This window comes from Lycorma delicatula, chromosome 1, assembly GCF_047948215.1.
Source record: "Lycorma delicatula isolate Av1 chromosome 1, ASM4794821v1, whole genome shotgun sequence".
Classification (NCBI taxonomy): domain Eukaryota; kingdom Metazoa; phylum Arthropoda; class Insecta; order Hemiptera; family Fulgoridae; genus Lycorma; species Lycorma delicatula.
The window spans coordinates 248,797,129-248,817,107 of NC_134455.1; the positions used below are offsets into that span (position 1 = coordinate 248,797,129).

The 19,979-nt window shown below is 33.9% G+C and overlaps 1 long non-coding RNA gene across 1 annotated transcript in view; it reads right to left on the reverse strand.

Moving 5' to 3' along the window:
• Window positions 1-19,979, reverse strand: part of LOC142318274 (uncharacterized) — a 703,057-nt gene that overhangs the window by 388,546 nt on the left and 294,532 nt on the right. The window contains exon 2 of the long non-coding RNA XR_012754866.1: window positions 18,079-18,112. This is a non-coding gene — a long non-coding RNA (uncharacterized LOC142318274). The remainder of the gene's footprint in view (window positions 1-18,078; window positions 18,113-19,979) is intronic.

The following is a 19,979-nucleotide window of genomic DNA, read 5'->3' on the forward strand; positions in this document are numbered from 1 at the left end:
AGCTGAAAAAAAAAGATTTTTTAGAAGATTATGAAATGGAAATTCAATTAGCCTTAATACGGTGGTACCTTAAATGTTCTTATTTCATTTATTTAGTTAATTAACCTCTTTATTTTCATAAGAGCCACAAAATTGATACGTATAAAATATAATTCGGCTTAAAAAACATGAAAACGCGTCATGAATATAAAATAAAGCTATTAGATACAATATATTAAAAAAATAAATAAGTACCTAATAAGCGAACCGCGTTTGAAATAACTATGACCGTCAAAAGACTTATATCAAAACCATGGAGGAGCGTAGCTCCTATAATTTTCTAATACGGGTAATTACTAGTAAACTACTAGTAATTATTGGTAATACAAAAATTAAATTAAATTAAATTAAACATAATTACTTGTAATTACCCGTATTAGAAAATTACCCAATAACTAGTTTTTGGTTTTATCAAAATAATTTTTTTTTACTGGATTTAGGTTAGTAGTCAAAACAAAGCAGTTCGGCCTGTATTACAATTTTGTATGGATTGCTTAATATATACATGTTAGTTTAATGATTTCATTATTATAAACGTGAAACCTTAAAAATCATGTACGACGCGCAGGCTAATTTTGCTACCGTCATTCTGGACAAAACTGCGCGCATGGTACATGTTCGGATACGACATTTATGTAGCAAGCTTCAAATGTTATTAATAAAATCCTAAATTCTATATAAATTAAACGTTGAGTTTTAATACTGGTTTTTATTACGAAGTACGTGTTTGCGATATAGTTTACTACATTAGTAAAATGAATGATTTTACGTTTTGCAGAGTATCGAGTGAAAACATGAAAAATGACGTTGCTAAAACGTCTTATTACATTAAGTTTTATTACATTAGTGTGTGATGAGAACTAGTCCCAATTAATACTAACTTATTTTTATTGCTACTTTCACAAATTGATCTGAATTTATTTCAAGCATTGAAAAATATATTCTCTTTTTCAAAAAAGAGAATCTCAAACCAGAGATTTTCAGTTATCTGCTACTATTTCACATTTTTATCATAAATTCAGTTGCTTTTTTATTATTTTAGTACCAAGATTAATTGTTATTCCGATATTGTCATATGAATAAATAATGCGTAAGACTGTTATTTAAACATTGCAAACTGAAGTCGGGCAAACGGTGAAATTAGGAACATCTCAATTTAATTAAGAATCATTTAGCACTCCTAACATTGCCAGAAATAAGGTCCGTCGAAGTTTGAAATGGATTAATTAGCCTTTCAATCTGTCTTAACTGCCGAGATAATCTTTGACGGGGATTAGTAGGCTTTGGTATAAACATATTTATGATCTACTCTTTATAACGAAGTCAAATATAATTTCTCATTAAACAGATTACTACCCTCTCTTCACCCATTTATTTACTTGCTTTTATTATGCCTCTGTCTCTTCTTCTAACCGAAAGGGAGTTTACATTACATAAAACGGAAAATTATGAGATCTGTAATTAAATGAATAACTTAAGTTTAGTCTTGCCGAAATAACGGTGATATTTTGGTTGGAAATCTAAACTTTATGTAACAAACATTTAACTTTGGCGTTCACTAATGTCTGATAGAAAATGTACTTAATAATAAACGCGATTTAAAAAATAATTTTTAAATTGAGGTAGCTGCACAGTTATCGACTTTTTAGTCCGAAATTGTGATCGAGATCCGTAGAACTGAGAGATAAAAAATTACTTTAAAAAGGAAAATTTCCAGAAGAAAGATGTACTACTAATAACAAACTGAAGTACTGTGTTCGCATCAGGCAGTTACATGAACTGAAAGAACAACAGAGTGATTCGGGAAGCCATTTGTACTGCAGTCGTGCAATATTTTTGATCGCTTTACAAAACTTCCGTCAGCAAGCTAATATCTGTCAGGAAGCTTAAGGAAGATCTTCTTTTATGCTGATGTAAGTTATATGATGTAGGACGGATTTAAATACAGGTAAAAGTTTGTATAAGAGACAGACTATCTTGCTCTCAATGTGCTGTAACAACATTTACTACCGTAGTATAACATAAACACGACCTACCTAACACGATTCCGGAAAAAATAGCTGTAACTGCTTTAATGCTTCTACAACTTTGATAGGCTATGTTATCATACTACATATATTATACTGTTATACAGTCATACGATACCATACCACAGATTTTCTCTTTCCTGCAGGACGTTCATTCATGGTAAGTTTAATTTCGTTCATACTGGTATGTAGTATACATGGTAATGTAGTAGTATTACTACATTTTGACATGTTGGCAACATGAAATATTATTCATAAAAAAGCATATATTATATGCTAATCTATGTGACACCTTTAAGCGTTAGCCGCTTCTATTTAATCATTCAAAATCAGCCGTATTTAAATAACGGATGTTGAAATGTTTGTTGAGCATTCTGAAATTTTTTTCTCACTGTCAGAGCAAAAATTAAGTTTGGCAACTGCGACAGCTCCATTTTAATGAATGGTGTCACGATTTTATTGACTTTAATTTTTTTAAAAGAAAAAACAAATCATACAGTAGTAAAAGATTTCATCATTAATGGTATACTCGTATATCTGCTATTTCAAATAATATGATTTTGCTTTAAAAAATAACACAACAAATTTGTCTTTAATTTCTAATAGCGACTTAACTATATCAGCTTGCCAAGCAATTAGCATACTTTTAAACATTAGAAATATTATTCTTAGAACTCTAAAGATAATCATAAAAAACAGAATCAAAGTCTAACTGAGCATATATCGTTCAAATTAAACTAACCCATTTAATTATATACAACTCAAATAAATATAAAACGAAGCAATTGCTTACAAAGCTACGTCAGGTATTTTTTTGTCTATGTTAGTTCAACTCAATCCTATAGCTTGGATTTGCCAAGAATGAAAAACGCCATAATTATATATAGATTTAATATGATTTTCTAGTGAGCCGAACATAACGGCCTTTTCAGGACGCTACGAAATGGGGCTGACATTCTGCAATGCAAGTAACAACGTCGACCTTTTAACCATTGGAGCTGCAATATAGAGAACAAAACTACTTTCAGAAAAAAAGTTCTGAGAAAGTTTTTTCACGCAACGTAGGGGTAAAAAAGAATGGAATAGAAGAAGTAAAGCCAGGATTTAATCATCTTTTTCTAAATAAGCAATCAAGATTACATATTGTAATAAACAATTATTACTAATAAAAGATTAGTAATTACTATAAATACCAGCAGTATGGACCATATCATTGTAAAATTATCGTTATTCGATCAGGTACGAGTTTAGAATGATAAAAAAACACGGATTTTATCATGTAATATACTTAATCAAACAACAGACACAGATTACATCAAACTATGTTCAATTAAAATGGCATTAAGTATTTAGAAGAGAGAGATTTTGCTAATGACATGAGACAAATCTTTAATAAAATTTCTAAATTCCACTTAAATAATCTATTTATCAAAAAGAATTTGTTAACAAATAACTCTTCCTAAATTAATTTACTATAACTTTTTTAATTGTAAAAGAAATTATATAAAATTTATCTGAAATCCTCAAAATATTACGGTAAAACTATTTTGTTCCCGATTAACACACAATTCTTATGACAGAAAGTATCTTCTAACTAAAAATCCGAGAAGAATTCAGGAACTAACGAAATGAGGATCTAATTATAATTGAATACAATAAACATCTAAAATTATAAATGAATAATATTTCTTTATAAAACAAATAGCTCACCGGGATGGTCTAGTGGCAAAATTCGTCTTTGCAAATCAGTTGTTTTTCGGATTCGCAGGTTCTCAGCTTCGAATCCTAATAAAAGCTGGTTGCTTTTATTCGGAATTGAATACTAGGCAGTGGGATAACGGTGTACTTTTGTGGTTGGGATTTAATTAACCACACATCTCCGGAATTTCAGCCTGAGTTTGTACAAGACTACACTTTATTTACATGTCGCCTCATTTACATTTCATCCTCATCTCATTGGGCCAGGGGGTAGTTGCTTATTGCCACTTATTTAACAGATTGCAACGTAGACATTAGGAATTAATTAATTATAAAACAACAAAAATATTCCTATTTTGCGTTAGAAAACGGAATTTTCATTATTTTATTTTTTACAATGAAAATAAATATTCTTACGTTTTGGGGTATGAGGATTACGAAAATATCATTCACGTATAAAATTTTGTGGCTCAAAAATCTCAAAAATTACTGGATCAATTTCACTGAAATGTAGATATACCGTAGTAATGTATATGAAGTTGTGCATGTGAAAATCTGGTGAAGATTGGATTTGTTGTTCTTTAGTTACGCTCAATTTAAGATCGACAACAGACCACAATTTGAAGTTATGTTGGCTTTGTATTTGTGTATTTTTCATACGCGCTTATGCAAAAAGGCACAGTGGTGGATGAATTTAAACTTCATGCTTCTGTGTAGGATCTTCTGGTAATCGAATGTGTGTAGAGCATTGTACTCTGAATATCTGCACGTTTCTGACTGCGAAATAGTGAGCACGTCGAAAACGAAAATTCGGTATTCTATCGCAGAACTACTCGAGATTTTTGTTTGTTTGTTTTATGAAGAAATATTATACATTTATGATTTTAGATGTTTATCTCTATTTAATTCCCAATTAGTTCTTAATTGTGTTAGTTCCTGAATTCTTCTCAGGTTTAGTTGGAAGATTTTTCTGTCATAAGAATTCTGTTTTAATTGGGAAGAAATAGTTTAACCGTAATATTTATAACATTTCAGTAGGTATATATATAATTTCTTAATAATTTATAGTAAATTAATTATTAAGAAGAGTAATTGTTGTCAACAGAATTCTTCGTAATAAATATGTGGATTTCTTTAGACTACTTCTTTTTATTTCATTTTATTGATTTTTTCTTTTTTTTAATCTTTAAACAGGTTAACTACAATTATAGATTTTAGAAGAGTCTTATTTATCTCCATATTTTCCTTTGTTGGATGATTTGTAAATAAGCTTTTGCTAGGTTAGATAACAGAGGGTTACGTTGTACCGGTGAAAGAATAAATACCTTAATTTAAAAAAAAAATTAATCCTTAATTTTGAATAAAAATAGTTAAATAGTTAAGTACTGGAATTTCCGTTTTATAATAGAATATTATTTGCGATTTAAGTATCAAAGTCTTATGCTTAAGCAAACATAGTGTTTTTTACTTAGGTTCTTCTTCGCAAACTACTATTAAATTTAAATATAAGTTTATTTAGGGATCTTGCTAAATGAAGATTAGTTATCTTTGACTTCAGCTTCACTAGTAGATTAAATATAATGATCTATCATCAACCGCTGATCCCCGTTTCTTGACAGATTAGTTTATCAATCTAATTATCCAGCGCGTAATATAAACCATTGGTTATAAAAAATCTTCAAAATTATAACGTTCAGAATGTTTAAAAATTATAAAGTCAGAAGTAAAATTTAAAAAATGAAGCTTAGAATATTACCACGTGGTTTTTGCAAACCTAAAAGTTTGAATCGAATTTTAAATAACATGAGAGTTAAGAGTTGTTAGTAATAGGTTCGGCTGACTTACTGACAGCAGGTCACGACCAAAGTTAAGCTTCAAGACTTAAATCGAGTTTAAGCCGTAGTTAAGGGGCGTGATAAGAGGCCATTAGTCGGTAGCAATACGAACAGCGTGGGTCAAGAAGGGAAGTGAGGAGGGTATAAAGCCAGTAAGAACGAGTTGTGCGAAAATCGAAACTGCTGGAGGGGAATTTAAGGGAGTGAGGAGTGAAAACTAAGGCGCGGATAAGGAATTATTGCTTCAGAGAGGGTATTACAGCTTCAGAGTAGCGGAGAAGGCCGGTTCAAGATATATTAGGACAGTTAGTGTCGGGGGCAGATCCCAGGAGCCGCTTTTAAGAAGGTCTCTGCCCTGATATCGAGGTAGTCGAGCCCAGTTCACTACAACTCACCACAATTTCGTTGAATTAATGTGCACACAGCTCCTTCCACATAATACCCGTAATTCACGTTTAATAATACAATGTTACGGTTTAACAAAAACGTAAGTTACGTTTAGTTTCAATAGCAGGAAAATTATGAATAGAACAAACAACAAAAAACAATTAATTTACACATTAATTGAATTGAATTCAAACTTGAACTTTTTTAGAAAAGTAACATGTGAAAGCTGAAAATAAACGTGAAATTAAAGGTTACAAGGTAAGCGTCTACGATAGTGTTCTTAATATTAAAAGAAATCTCTTAACTAAGAGTTTTAATTAAATAATAGTTAACTTTAACTACTTTCTTTTAATTACTATTTCCCTACACAGTAAGAAAACTAGAGGTAGAAAAATATGTTGGATATCTCATCGAATTAAAGGTAATAATGTAACAACACTTTTTTTATTTATTAGAAAGTAAAGTAATTTTCCGATAACATAATATATAAGAATAGCTAGCTAATATCAGATTATATATGATGCTATTGCAGCATGAAGGACGATATCTAGGAAAAGATAAAGGATATGCATTACAGAATTGGAATTTCCGCTTTTTTAAGATAAAAACATAGACTAAATTACTTAATAACAAAAAACCAATAAATATTTATTTAAATTACTTTAGGTACAAAATAGAAGAAAGCAAAAGCATATAACGCAGAAGTAACTTTATCCAAAATCATTTTTCGTTGTTAACTAATATGACCGTATAAATTACCACGGAGAAAGAAATTTCGCTTTTGTAAAGCTACCACTGGGATTTTATAACTTAATTAAAATTTGAAAAAGTTATTTCATAATAGGAGGTAATATTCTTTTATTTTTTTTATTCTACACATACGAACATTAAGACAGAAAGCCGTATGTTATCAGCGAGATATAAAATTACGTAGTAAAATTAATTTAAATTATTTATTGAACCATATTAAAAGATTACCATAACCATAATAATTTTTAAATTATTGCAGTTGTATTTTTTTCTAACAAAATTTTACTTTGGTTAACTAACTCTGTTGTGGTAATTAACAATTTAGTAATAAGGAAGAATTTATTTATTACAAAGGCTCTAATTCTGATACAAAGTTATTAATTTTCGTACTCGTCAATAGATCTTTTCAACAGACATTCCATTATAATTTTAAAAATACACATTCATTCATTATATGCTCCCAGTTCATAACACTGTCTTCCGCCTAACAAATGACACATCTAGATGAAGGATATACACGTAACCATTAACTATTTTTAAAGAAAAATAATCCACAGAATAAAAACCAAAAATGAATCCAAGTTCGGTGGAACCTTTTACAAACGAAAAATAGTAAATTAGATGTTGTGGCTTTATTTATGCTGCAATTAGTAATCTTATTTTACAGGATTAGTAATTATAGCAGAAGAATGGCAAGAAGAGAAAATTTTGGGTATTGGAAGAGGAGTGTTTAGAATAAGGAAATGGGATTTGGGTCACGACAGTAAGACGGCAATCTACATCCCTATCAATATGATTGTTCCGTAAAATTGAAGTGTATGATATACGGATAAAACCAAAGTCATAATTCATAAAACGAATTCCCTCGGATCAACGAAATCAAAACAGTCAACATGCTATCGGTTTTTTTCTAATGACCTCATGAATCGATACCCACTTAAAAGAAATAAAAAATACGAAAAAAACTAATAAGTTTATCAAAATAATTTTATGAAATGTTAACGCGAGATAAAATACTTGCACTGCTGTATTGAGATTTCTGTTGTGAATAATGTAACGTTCCAGTTCCAGTTTTCACACTGAATAGATTTCTTTTATCGAGGTATATTCGAGTTATTCGTAAATCCAGGCTACAAAGAAAATATTACCTAACATACAGTTACTGGTATGAAATGAAAAAGAACTTAGGTAAGTGTATTTGCTTACAAATCTGCAAAACTGTACAACAGGTTTTAAACGAGTTCGTACTTTAGTAAACGGTATTTATTTACCTGAATTGGGGTTTTAATTCTAATGTTTAAAAAAAATCTGCTTAACAAAAGTTATAAAAATTTACTATAAAACAAAAACGTATTTTTTGTTTAATTTTACCCGCTACCACGTAACGTTTGCAGTTTTCAATGTTTGTAATTTTTTTTTAGATTATAATTCAACACATTACGTTTGGACCGGGAATATGGAATGGAAATGTAGCATCAATAATGAAATGCTTGTTACGAATATAAATTTGGGAACTTTCGGATAAAAAGCGGAAACACTTGCAAATTTTAACGTCTGAAATTGGTGTTATTTCTATTTGTTTTAAATTTTCTAGATATCCATGAAAGATTACGGATTCGAGCAATCTAGCTGGTAACTTGGCAAAGGATCATTTAATAATTGAAACGCATGATTGACAGACTAAAAAATAAAAATAAAAAACAATAAACCCTCCCAAAATAATACAACAATTATGAATGCAAAATAACTTTGAAAAATACATTGTACGGTAGAATATGTTGAGATAGATAACTCCTCAGTTGCTGAAAAATTATTATTAGCTTTTATACAATTTGAAGCCGTCATTAATCTATAACTCTTGCAGTTTAATTACATATTAGAAACTGTAGCTCCCATAATCGCTTACACAGCGAAGACCATTGCTAATAATAACTGCGTATTTCTTCTGCTAACATTGAAATATATGAGAAATTAATGGATCTAATACGTCAGAATAATCTTATCGATCATATGTTTACAAGAAAAAATGAACGTGCGTATAGTGTTTTTAAAAAATCTACATTAGTCTATTCTTTTTTCCACGATTAAACACGAGATGAACGGATTTGTCGTATAATTTGGTGCTAAATTGTTAATTCCAGACAATATGTTATTAAAAAGCCATTATCAATGTTTTTCAATAACCTAAAGTAGCAAGAAAATAATAAAGACACATTTTTTATGAATATGACAAAAAGTCAGGACAAGTTTCAGTACGATTTGTATTCCATATGTCGTATTCCATATCTCTCTTTTTTCTGTTTAGCCTCCGGAACGTAAGCTACTATACTTAAGAGAATGATAGGTATGGATGAAATGAAGTGTAGTCTTGTACAGTCTCATGTCGAACATTCCTGAGATGTGTGGTTAATTGAAACTTAACCACTAAACTTAAACTTAACCACGATCTAGTATTCAAATCCGTATAAAAGTAACTGACTTTAATCGGTGGGCTCCATATTCCATATCCGGGAAGAACTAGCAAGTTGAATATAGAATGCTACAGATATTCCAGAATAAGATGTCTTACAATCAGTCAGAATTTCGATCTGGTTCATCAAGAATACTGAAATGGCATGAATTTTAAAACGGTAAAAGATTAAGTCACAAGATATAGTCTTATTTTTTAAGAGCGATTGAATTTATATAATACCATACCAGTGAATCTCCTAGGTAATGACCAAAATACTTGGAGAAACATTCAAATATATTTAAATAAAAAGATAATAATATTCTACATTAATTTATTATCAAAAATAAATATTTTTTGACAATATTTACTGTCAAAAAAAAAATATATATATATATATATATTATTTTTTAATTCAAAGAAATAATCTGTGTTAATAATTTTTATTTCGAAATTGCGATTTGTGAATCATTCCAATAATAAATAGTTGCACAGTTTGACAATCTGATATCTTATTTATTTACAGTACAATTTTTCATTTCTTCATTCTGTAAAGCTGTAAGCTTAAGCTTTAGCATTCAATTTTTAGCTCAGAGTCGTTTTTTTATTGCATTTTAGAAAACGGAACGTTGATGGCACATTATTTATTTACAGACAAATAAGTGATTGAAAAAAAAATTGTATTTTGAACGTATCCTGATCCCGTAGGGAAGACACCCTCCGCCACCCCTCCGTTCCGAGTCCTTATGGGCTTTACCGGAGGTCAATAATAACAAAGTAACATTAAAACAAAACAAGGACAAGAACATCAAAAACATAATTTATAAACAAAACATCAACAAAAATAGAATAAAAGAGAAATCCAAGCAGAGCTAAAGATCTAAGCAATCCTTTCCTTTGCTAAGTATAATACAAAACTCTCCACTATTGCCCATTCAGCCTGGCTCCTCCAGTTTACATTGACAAACATATGTACCGAATCAGATAAATTTCCTAGTAAAATCAACAGGTCTATGATACATTGCTGTTTAAAGAAGCCCTACTTATAAAATGTGAAGCCACTAAAAACAATAATTATACTCTCCAAATATTTTGAAACGTTACCCAACTTTTAGTTTAAATGGCTGTTTAATAGATTCTTTTGTTTCTATCGTTTTTTAATAAGAAGATATTTTTCTCTTAAAAGTTTGGTTGCAACTATTTAAATTTAATTATTTTATGTAGGCTTATGAAGAATTATTTTATGAATAATACCTTTAACAGTTTCAGTCTTGATGGTCACTTAAAGTTTCTGCGACTTGACCAAATCCATTAAATATGTTAAAAGTTTTTAACATGAGGAAGTAATACATTCCTCATTCTTACGATATGAGATCAGGAAATTGAAATAACAGATTCAGCAATAATGTCTGGGGGCACAGACGGCCGCTCATAAGGCGTCAATACTGGTTATGTAAACACGTCAAGTCATCCTTGGTTTAAACATTGATTTATTTTGCAGCTGCCAAAACCAAATTATATTTGCACAATAGTCTATAGTGGATTTTTAAACTCACCGAAGCATCCTACAACCATACCTTTCAATATGTTGTGGGGTTTGTAAATTACCTGTTGTTTATTTTTTTATATCCCCTCCCCTGAGCCGGACCCACAGTTAACTATAATGCAGTCCAAAATGTAAATGTTCATAATGTAAATTAACCTACAAAAAACTATCTTCACTACATTTCTATTACAATTATGCATTTAAATTGTGTTGTAGCATTACATTTTGACAGAACAGTTCATTCAATAATACTGCTTATAATAAAGTAGAAAATTACTCGAATTAGTGAATGCCTACCAATTCATACAAAGCTATATCCACATTTTGTAGTTTAGAATTCTATTATCTACATTTACTGCGGTACCTTTATACAAATACCTACTGAAAAGTTAACGATAACAACTACATAATTTATATCTGAAATCTATTACATATTCAAATAAATAAATAAATATTTTTGTACCTAACAATTCAAGAACCTTCAACCATTTCTTGTAGTCCCTTCATCATAAATAAAAAATAAAGCTCTATTATTTTACAAATAAGAGACAAGTTTAATATAACTTTGGTGCAAAGATGGTTGTACTCGTTCCGACTGTAACCATTATCTAACAAGGAAATGCATAATCAGAAGTGGATCCGAACAATATAGGGGTTAATCCCTCTTCCTGCCATCACAATCACACAAGGAGTCTAAACGGTTTAAAATACAGTACTAAAGTATAAAGGGACAAAATTTCTTACGATAGTAGAAAGTCCTAGGCAATGGAACAAGCCTACATAATTTATAACTTTTGATGTGTATTTACTAATGAATACCGTATTCATAGCTAATTTCCCGAAAATTGTAAGTAAAAGGTCGGGCCGGATATATGTAGTATATATATATATATATATATATATATACAGTCGGGCCAGTTGGTGTAGTAATTAGTATGTGTTGGTTTCTAGATTAGTTTTTCTGGGGTTCGAATTAAGGTAAGAGTTTGGCATTACGTTTTATTTATCATCCGTCTCATTTTTATTTTTTTTGTTAAAGTAAGTTTAAAGGATGCCATAGTAGTATTCTGATAATGAGAAAATAAAATATAATAATTGTCTCACCAACATGCACTATTTGAATTTATTTATTGTTACATTATTCTGCTAATTTACAGATTGTAAATCTGTTAGCAGATTCAATTGAATGAAACAAGTCTTAGATTAAGATCTTTCCTGTTTTTTTCTTTTGAATGTTTCCGTAGGAGTAGGAAAAAGCTCTGCCAGCCGTCGTCAGGTCTGCACTGACGGCAGTGCGGAGCTCTCACCCGCTAAAAAACCTCCCTTCGTATCATGCAGGGGCCGGATCTAAGCCATACGTTATGTACATCCCCTGCATGATCACCCAGGCACTCTACTATCCGAATCCGGATGACCGGAAGGCGTTCCCAGGGGGCGATCGACGAGCAAGACTCCGAGGAGCCCTCTCCGCCCTGAAGGGGAGCTAGAAGCTGGCTCCCCTTGATCACTCGGCATTGAACTCCATGTCTCTATCGATCCGCATCTGCTCAGCCTGTCGTCGCCTCTCTTCATTGGCCTTCTCGCCTATCATTGATGTGATCGTAGTCGAGATAAATCTTCATTTGTCGCTATTGCTGAACATCGCCTCGATTATATTGTTGGCCCCCTCCTCACCCCGATCCTCGAGCACTACTCTTAAGTTGCGCCATCTAGGGCAAAAGAACACCACATGGTCTGCTGTATCCAGTCCGCCGCAATCGTGACAGTGGCTTGTATGGCATCTGTCCATCCTGTACAGATAGTCCCGGAAACATCCATGTACAGACAGAAACTGGGTGAATTCGTAGCCTGTGTTACCATGCTTCCGCTCCACCCAGCTTCTGACATCGCTGTTGAGCCCATAGGTCCACCTTCCTTTGTCCGAATCCCGCCATCTGTCACGCCAAGCCATTTAGAGACCGTCAGTTGCTTCCTTTCTGTACCGTCCGGCCACTTTTGAAGCTCTCATTTTCGCTTGTAAGATTAAGACTTACTGGAAAATTAAGTTACTGATTATATAACAGCTAACCAAAAATAATACATAAATAAAATGCTGAAAATTCTGTCTGAAGTATATATCATAAAAAATTGTGAAAATATCCGTTTCAACGAAGCCTATTTACCAAAAATTCCAGAAGAAAAACAGCCAAATAGGATAGCAGTAAAACATAAAACCATCGTTTTCCTAGAAATCCACTTAGCTTATTTGTATTTTTCGCATAAAGCAGAAGTTACCTCCGGGACCACCGTTAGGTATTGCTTCATAGGATGAGATGAATCATTTTAAACATGTGTGAAAATGCTATGCCTGACCGGAACCGGGACGTCCGGATGAAAGGCCGAGGCTCCACCACTTGCGCCACGCGGCATAAAGCAGAAGCTTTTTTTTTTTTTCTCTCAGCTCCCCTGGGCCGGACCGACTTGTTGGTATTACGCCGCCCAGGGGAGTGTCTTTAAACTCAAATAGGCCTCCCCACCAACCGGCTATATACCGGCATGGCAGGTCGGCCTACCGGTTAGCTCTTTTTGAGAGTTCTTTATTAATATTGCCCTTTTGGACACCACGCCAGACCCAGTTCGCCGCGACGCGGCGCCGGGTCCCTTCAGTATTCAGTGTGCTGTTACCTGACTGTTACCCGTGGAGTCCTTGGTGGCTCATCAGTGCCAACACACCGCAGCATGCTGGACCTCACCAGTAAGGCTGTCCACCCAGTCCTATTCTAACCAACACCTTGTCTTCTCTCATCGGAGTATTTCTGTAGAATAACTTGTCTAACAAAACTAGCAAAATTATTTCAGTTTGACTCGCTTCTTAGCATGTAGTCTATTGTTGTCTCTGGAGTTATATCTGTGAGTGCCTTACTATGTCTAAGTGTGTCCCACCTATTGCACTCAAAAAAGGTGTGCTCAGCATCATCTATCTCGTTGCAGTAGTTGCAAATTGGCGCTTCTCTCTTGCCTATTTTGTGCAGGTAGTTATTGAAGGAACCATGTCATATAAAAAATGCGATAGGTGATGATCAACCTCACCAAATCTTCTCGACAACCATGGGTTGATGTTGGGGATGAGGGTTCTCGTCCATTGACCCACAGCTTCCTGCGACCATCTTTCCTGCCAGATATTATAAACGGCATCCCTGACCTCTTGTTCTGGCTTCCCTTGTGCCCTCTCCACCCTCTTTTTTTGCAATTAGGTCAATAGGAGGTGTACCCGATAACACGCACAGGGCGGCGTAGGACACTGTCCTGTATGCGGACACAACACCTAGGAGCACACACCTGTGCGTCCTCGCCAGTCTCTCTTTGTTGCGCCTGATGGCGATATAGCGCCACCAGGCCGGAACGGCATACATAAGCGAAGACACGACGGTGGTCGCCAGTAAACGGCGCTTTGAGGCCCGAGGGGCATTCTTCGATGACATAATGATGTTTAGACTTTTTATCATCCTTTCTGCCTTGTTGCATACATTGACTATGTGCTCGGTGTATCTACCGTTTTTCTGGAGGATAACTCCAAAGTACTTGATGTTATTCGCTTCTTCTATAGCATGACCGTTGATGGAAATATTGAACGGTTCTAGCACTCTTCTACCCGTAAAGGCAATGCACCGGCATTTTTCCCTAGACAGTTGCAGACCCCTGGACCACAACCACTCCTTTATAGTGTCGATGGCCGCATACACCCTCTCCCGCACCTCCAAGACCGTCCTTCCCTCTACGAGGACTGGAGAGGGTGCAAGGTCATCTGCATAAGCCAGGACCTGGACGCCGACAGGAAACTCCTTCTGAAGGAGTTCATCTATAATCACCAGCCACAACAACGGCCCCAGAACAGAGCCCTGCGGAACTCCACCGTGCATTTGAAAATGTACTGTTTCTTCCTGACATCCTCTGTTGGACAAGTAACATTCAATTTGCCGACGCAGGTACGGGCTGAGGCCCCTAGCCGCAATTGCGTCATTAATGTGACCCCAACCAATAGCCCCAAACGCGTTTTTTATGTCTAGTGACAGCATCAGTGGAATTCTCCTGGTTCGCCAAGTGCCTCTCTTCACCTCGTCGGCCCATCCCGAAATTCGGCCGATAGCCTGCACGGTGGAACGCCCCCGCATAAACCCGTACTGGTTAGGACTGATTCCGGCTCCCTCTTCTAGTTCTTTGATGATGTGGCCAGCCAGCATCTTTTCTACTAGCTTCCCCATCATGTTAAGGAGGCTCAGGGGTCTATAGGTTATATCTTCCTCCGAAGGTAGGAAGGTAGGAAGGTAGGGTGCCTTTAGGTAGGAATACCACTCTGGCCTCCTTCCAGCAGTCGGGGAACCGGATGTTTTTGAAGTGGGTTGTACTCGGGCGTTCGTAGTGGGAGGGGCACGTGGCTGGTGTCTGACGTTTCCTTTGTTCATAGAATTTACATTTTAGTCGTTGAGATGGAGCCGTGGACGCTAGACCAATGCCTGTACGCGTATGAGAGTTTTGTGCGAAATGACGAATCCGTAACTGCTGTTCAGCGAGATTTACGCCGCCAGTTTAATATCCATCGTAATGCAAGTGTCCCTTCTCGTAACACAATATTGCGATGGGTAAACAACCTTCGAACAAGTGGTTCAATATTGAAGAAAAAACCACCGGGTTCCCGACGAACTGCTAGCACTCCGGAGAACATCGAACGACTAAGGGAAGCCATTGTCAGAAGCCCACGCCGCTCTATTCAGAGGCATTCAGCAGCGCTTCAAATGAGCACAAGTACGGTAAGACGAATTCTGCATACAGACCTGCATTTCTATCCTTACAAGATAGCCGTCGTGCAGCAGTTAAACGAGAAAGATTTCACGCAGCGATTACAATTTTGTCGACAAATGCTTACCATTTTTGAAGAAAATGAGAATTTGTTATTGTTAATGAGTGACGAAGCCCATTTTCATCTGAATGGCTTCGTCAACAAACAGAATTGCCGGTATTGGCCAGAAAGAAACCCACATCAGCTTCACGAGAGACCACTTCATAGCCCAAAGGTGACTGTCTGGTGTGCAATAGGAAAGGTCGGTGTTATTGGACCATATTTTTTTGCAGAAAATGAAGCTGCCGTTACTGTAACAGCTGACCGTTACATTGCGATGTTGAATACGTTTTTCATCCCTGAGTTACGAAACCGGGGAATCGATTTTCAAAATGTGTTATTCCAGCAGGATGGAGCTACAGCGCACACAGCGAGGGCAACGATGGCTGTTCTCCGTAACTTGTTTCCGGGACCGATCGTTTCCAGATTCGGCGACATTCCTTGGCCCCCTCGGCCCCCGACTTGAGTAGTTGTGATTTTTTTCTGTGGGGGTTCTGAAATCGCGTGTGAACGGCAATAAACCGCGTACATTGGAGGACCTAAAGATCGCAATTCGTCATCACGTCACCCAGATTGATGTAGACATGCTGCAAAGAATTTAGGCCAGTTACCGCTACAACAATGTATTGCCCAAATTGAACATCACTTGCCGGACATAATTTTTCGTTCATGAGTAAGTAACAAATGCTTTGATTTAACAAGTGTTTCAGTGCCAATAAAACTTTTTTAAAGTAAATATTCAATTTTTTATGATTATATTAAAAACATCCGGTTCCCGTGAATGACCTGTATATCACGGGACAACAATTTTCCGTGTTTTATAAGTGTTAATAACAAATATTCGTGAAAGTCATTTTCACATAATTTTTGTAGTTTAGTTCACATTAAGATAGTAGTAAAATGTTACCGATTTTCTTTCTCGGCGATCAACTGATTTTTAATTTACTTCAATATATAAAAATATTTTAATATCACTGAACTAATTAAGCACAAAAATGATTTGGCATATTATTTTTTAAGCCCCCAAAAAGAAAAAAAACACAGAATTCGAATAGCAAAGAAGTTAATTTATTTAATGAGTTAATGGAAATGTTCTGTACATTGTGTTCACCAAAGCGTAAAAAATTTGTTTGAAAGAAACTTTATCAGTTCCAAGAGCGTTTAAAGAAAAATATTTTAATTCCACTAAAAGGATGCCGACCGCATTAAATGGTATCGAAATTTTCTGAAACTTAACAGACAACACTGAACAGAAAAAGTAGCAGCTGAATATTTCCTTTTAGTCGAATAATAAAGTGCTAGAAAGATGAAGCCAGTACACCAATATTCACATTCTGTACGAAACACCAATCTCATTATTTATTCAAAAAAAAAGCGCCTACGAGTTACATAATATTTCCAATTTTTTGAGGAATCTCATCATCCTCTCAAAAAATTATGTTTAAATGAAAATTTTACTATTATCACTCTTACATATATACAAGTCAAGTTAGGAAATTTCAAGATTTTTTTATTAGCTAAATTCTGAGATATGAACAATATCTGAAAACCGCTCGACTTCTGGATATTCATTAAGTCACACACTCATAAAAATGTGTTACACCAATAATTAAATAATATGTTACATAAGAGTTAGTATAGTTTTCACCAATTGTAAAATTTGTATAGTTCAAGCATCTGATGATGAAAGGGGATTTTGAAAACGTTTTTCAAATCTTAGTTATACCCAATTGGATGCTACCAAAATATAAAAAAATTTTCCGGCTAAATTTTTACCGAGATACGATACATTTTATCTCCGCAAACCCAAGACGAATTTTTTTAGAAGAGTTTAGGCCAATACTCTATATACAGAAGCCATCTTACGAACTCTAAGTGTTGAAGGTATAAAATTTAACTGAATTTCTTTACTATCTCCACTCCTCTTGAAAAATTCATGCAAATGAGACTTAAGTATCCCTAAACATATTTTACACAAATAGTAAAATATTAAATCAGATTATAAATTAATAAGAACCAGCCATGATTAAAATTGCTATTAATTTAAAATAAAAGTATTTAAAAATATGACTATCATCAAACGTAAAAGAAAAAATTTACTCGAAGTTCCTCGTATCATCTTCCCCTCAATGAATACTTTCACAAATTTAATAGATTTAATGCCCAATATACATTTAAATTTCTTAAATTTCTTAAGAAATTTAAGAATTTAACTCAAGCGTTCCTAAAACATTAAGCAAAATAGAGGGCAATACGCACGCGCGCGCCCACACACACACACAAAATGCATTGGTTTTTTCCCGAATATCGATGTTTCACATTCTGAGTTTAAAAAAAAACATATAATTATATATAATTATTACGAGTATAGTAATTGGGCTAAAATTCCAACAAGGAAAGGGTAATACGTATATTAAAAGCACATTTTAGGGAAAAAATTAATCTTTTAAGAACTGAAATTATTTGCTTACCTTTGAAATCCTGGTTATTGACAAAATCAGCAATCTGTAATAAAAAATAAAAAATTTCCTTTAATGAAAATTAGCACACACTCTAAACCATAAAAACTACCATCTGGTACATTGTTGTTGTAATTTCATTACACTTTTGACTATAAATAAATTCAAAATAATTAAACAGCCGCTTCAACAATACCTCACATTTACAGGCGCGCGCGCTATTTATAAGTACATATTTACCTACTCCAAAGTCATTTGGTATTTGTAATCCTAACATTTCTAGTCAAAAAATATAAACAGGTTACATTGCTGTAAGTATGATTTCATGGTTCGCGAAGCAATTTCTTTTGAAGGCTTTATATACGCATGAATGTTACATCCTTACCTAATTTACCTTCTGATATAAAATCCGAGAAAGTCAAATTTACGGTATTCAATGAAGCGTTTTTTAAAAGATAGCTTACCAACAGCGATGAGTAAACTACAGCAATAGTAATTTGTGAAAATGTATTTTGTTTTGAATGTGTTACTAATATTTATTACAAGCATACAATTATTATTTTTAATAATAATCAACCCTGTTTTAAAACGCAACTGAAGTTACTTTTATTCACGTTAGGAAACAAGTATGTAGCATATGACTACAGTCAAATCAACAAGTTGTGGTTATTTTGTTGCATCATAAATCAAATTGAAGGTGTTACTGGAAGCAGTTTTTAATTACGAAGACACGAATTTGCCGTATGGTCGTAAAGTACAATACTGCCGAAGTATGCTTAGAAAAATCTGATAATAAATTAATGCCCGTTTGGTATTAAAGAAACAAGAGGACAAACGTATATTAAATTACTGGCAAAATCAAGTAACCAGAACGTCGATGTCATGAATTCATTGTTTACAAATGTGTTAAGTTACATCATAATTTACCTATGGGAACATTCAAAACTTTCTACTAACAAAGCCTCTATCACGATCCAACCCGGTAAAGAACACATTCCTTAATCCACATTACAGGAGAAACGATGTGAGACTAATCTTAAAACTAACTATATCGTCATCTAGTAGACAAAACTGTACGAAAATATGAGGTCTGGTCAAGCAGATATAACATCCGATGTGCGTGACACAATTAATAGAAATTGTCTAGTGTTGGTGACTACCTCGTTGCCTTTCTGTCTTTCCAGATTTGAATTGTTCTAAGAGAGAAAATAGTTTCAATATTTTAGCTACATTTCATCCAAAACCTGCATACAGAAATAAATTACGGCCGAAAGTCTCACTCACTGCATGTTCTCCTTATTAACCGGAACAATAAAAAAAGAAAATCAATGGTCACTAATTCTATTATTCTTTGTATAATAACAGGAAAGCACATCGGAAATTTCACCACTTTCTGGTGGCTGGTTCTGTAGTAATCATGATTAAAACGAAAATTTATTTTTTACAAAAATGAAAATTTTGATATAATATTTAAACGATTTAAATATTTTTTAGGATTTATATTAAAATTTTATCGAACAATATGAAAACAAAATAGAATAACTACGAGTTTTCCCAAGTGAATCACAATATGACAAATGAATTATAAATAATTAGCCAAAAGTCAGCCATAAAGTGCTGTATAAAGACACCTGCCAACCTTAGCAGTGACCGCATCACATCACAATGTCCAATTACCGTTGATTTCGATCACCCTTATAATATGAGAAAACGCAATATTATGTGTTACAATATGTTATCTTTCTGCTATCCATGTAACATAATTGATAAAAGAATAAGATTTTGCGCTACTCATTCACATTTACCGATTGAACTTCAACGCGTTCACCTCTCTGCCTAAGAGGAGAGAAAAAATCGATTTTTTCAACTTCCCATGGGGATCCCGTCGTGAACATAAAGTTTTGTAGAGAACG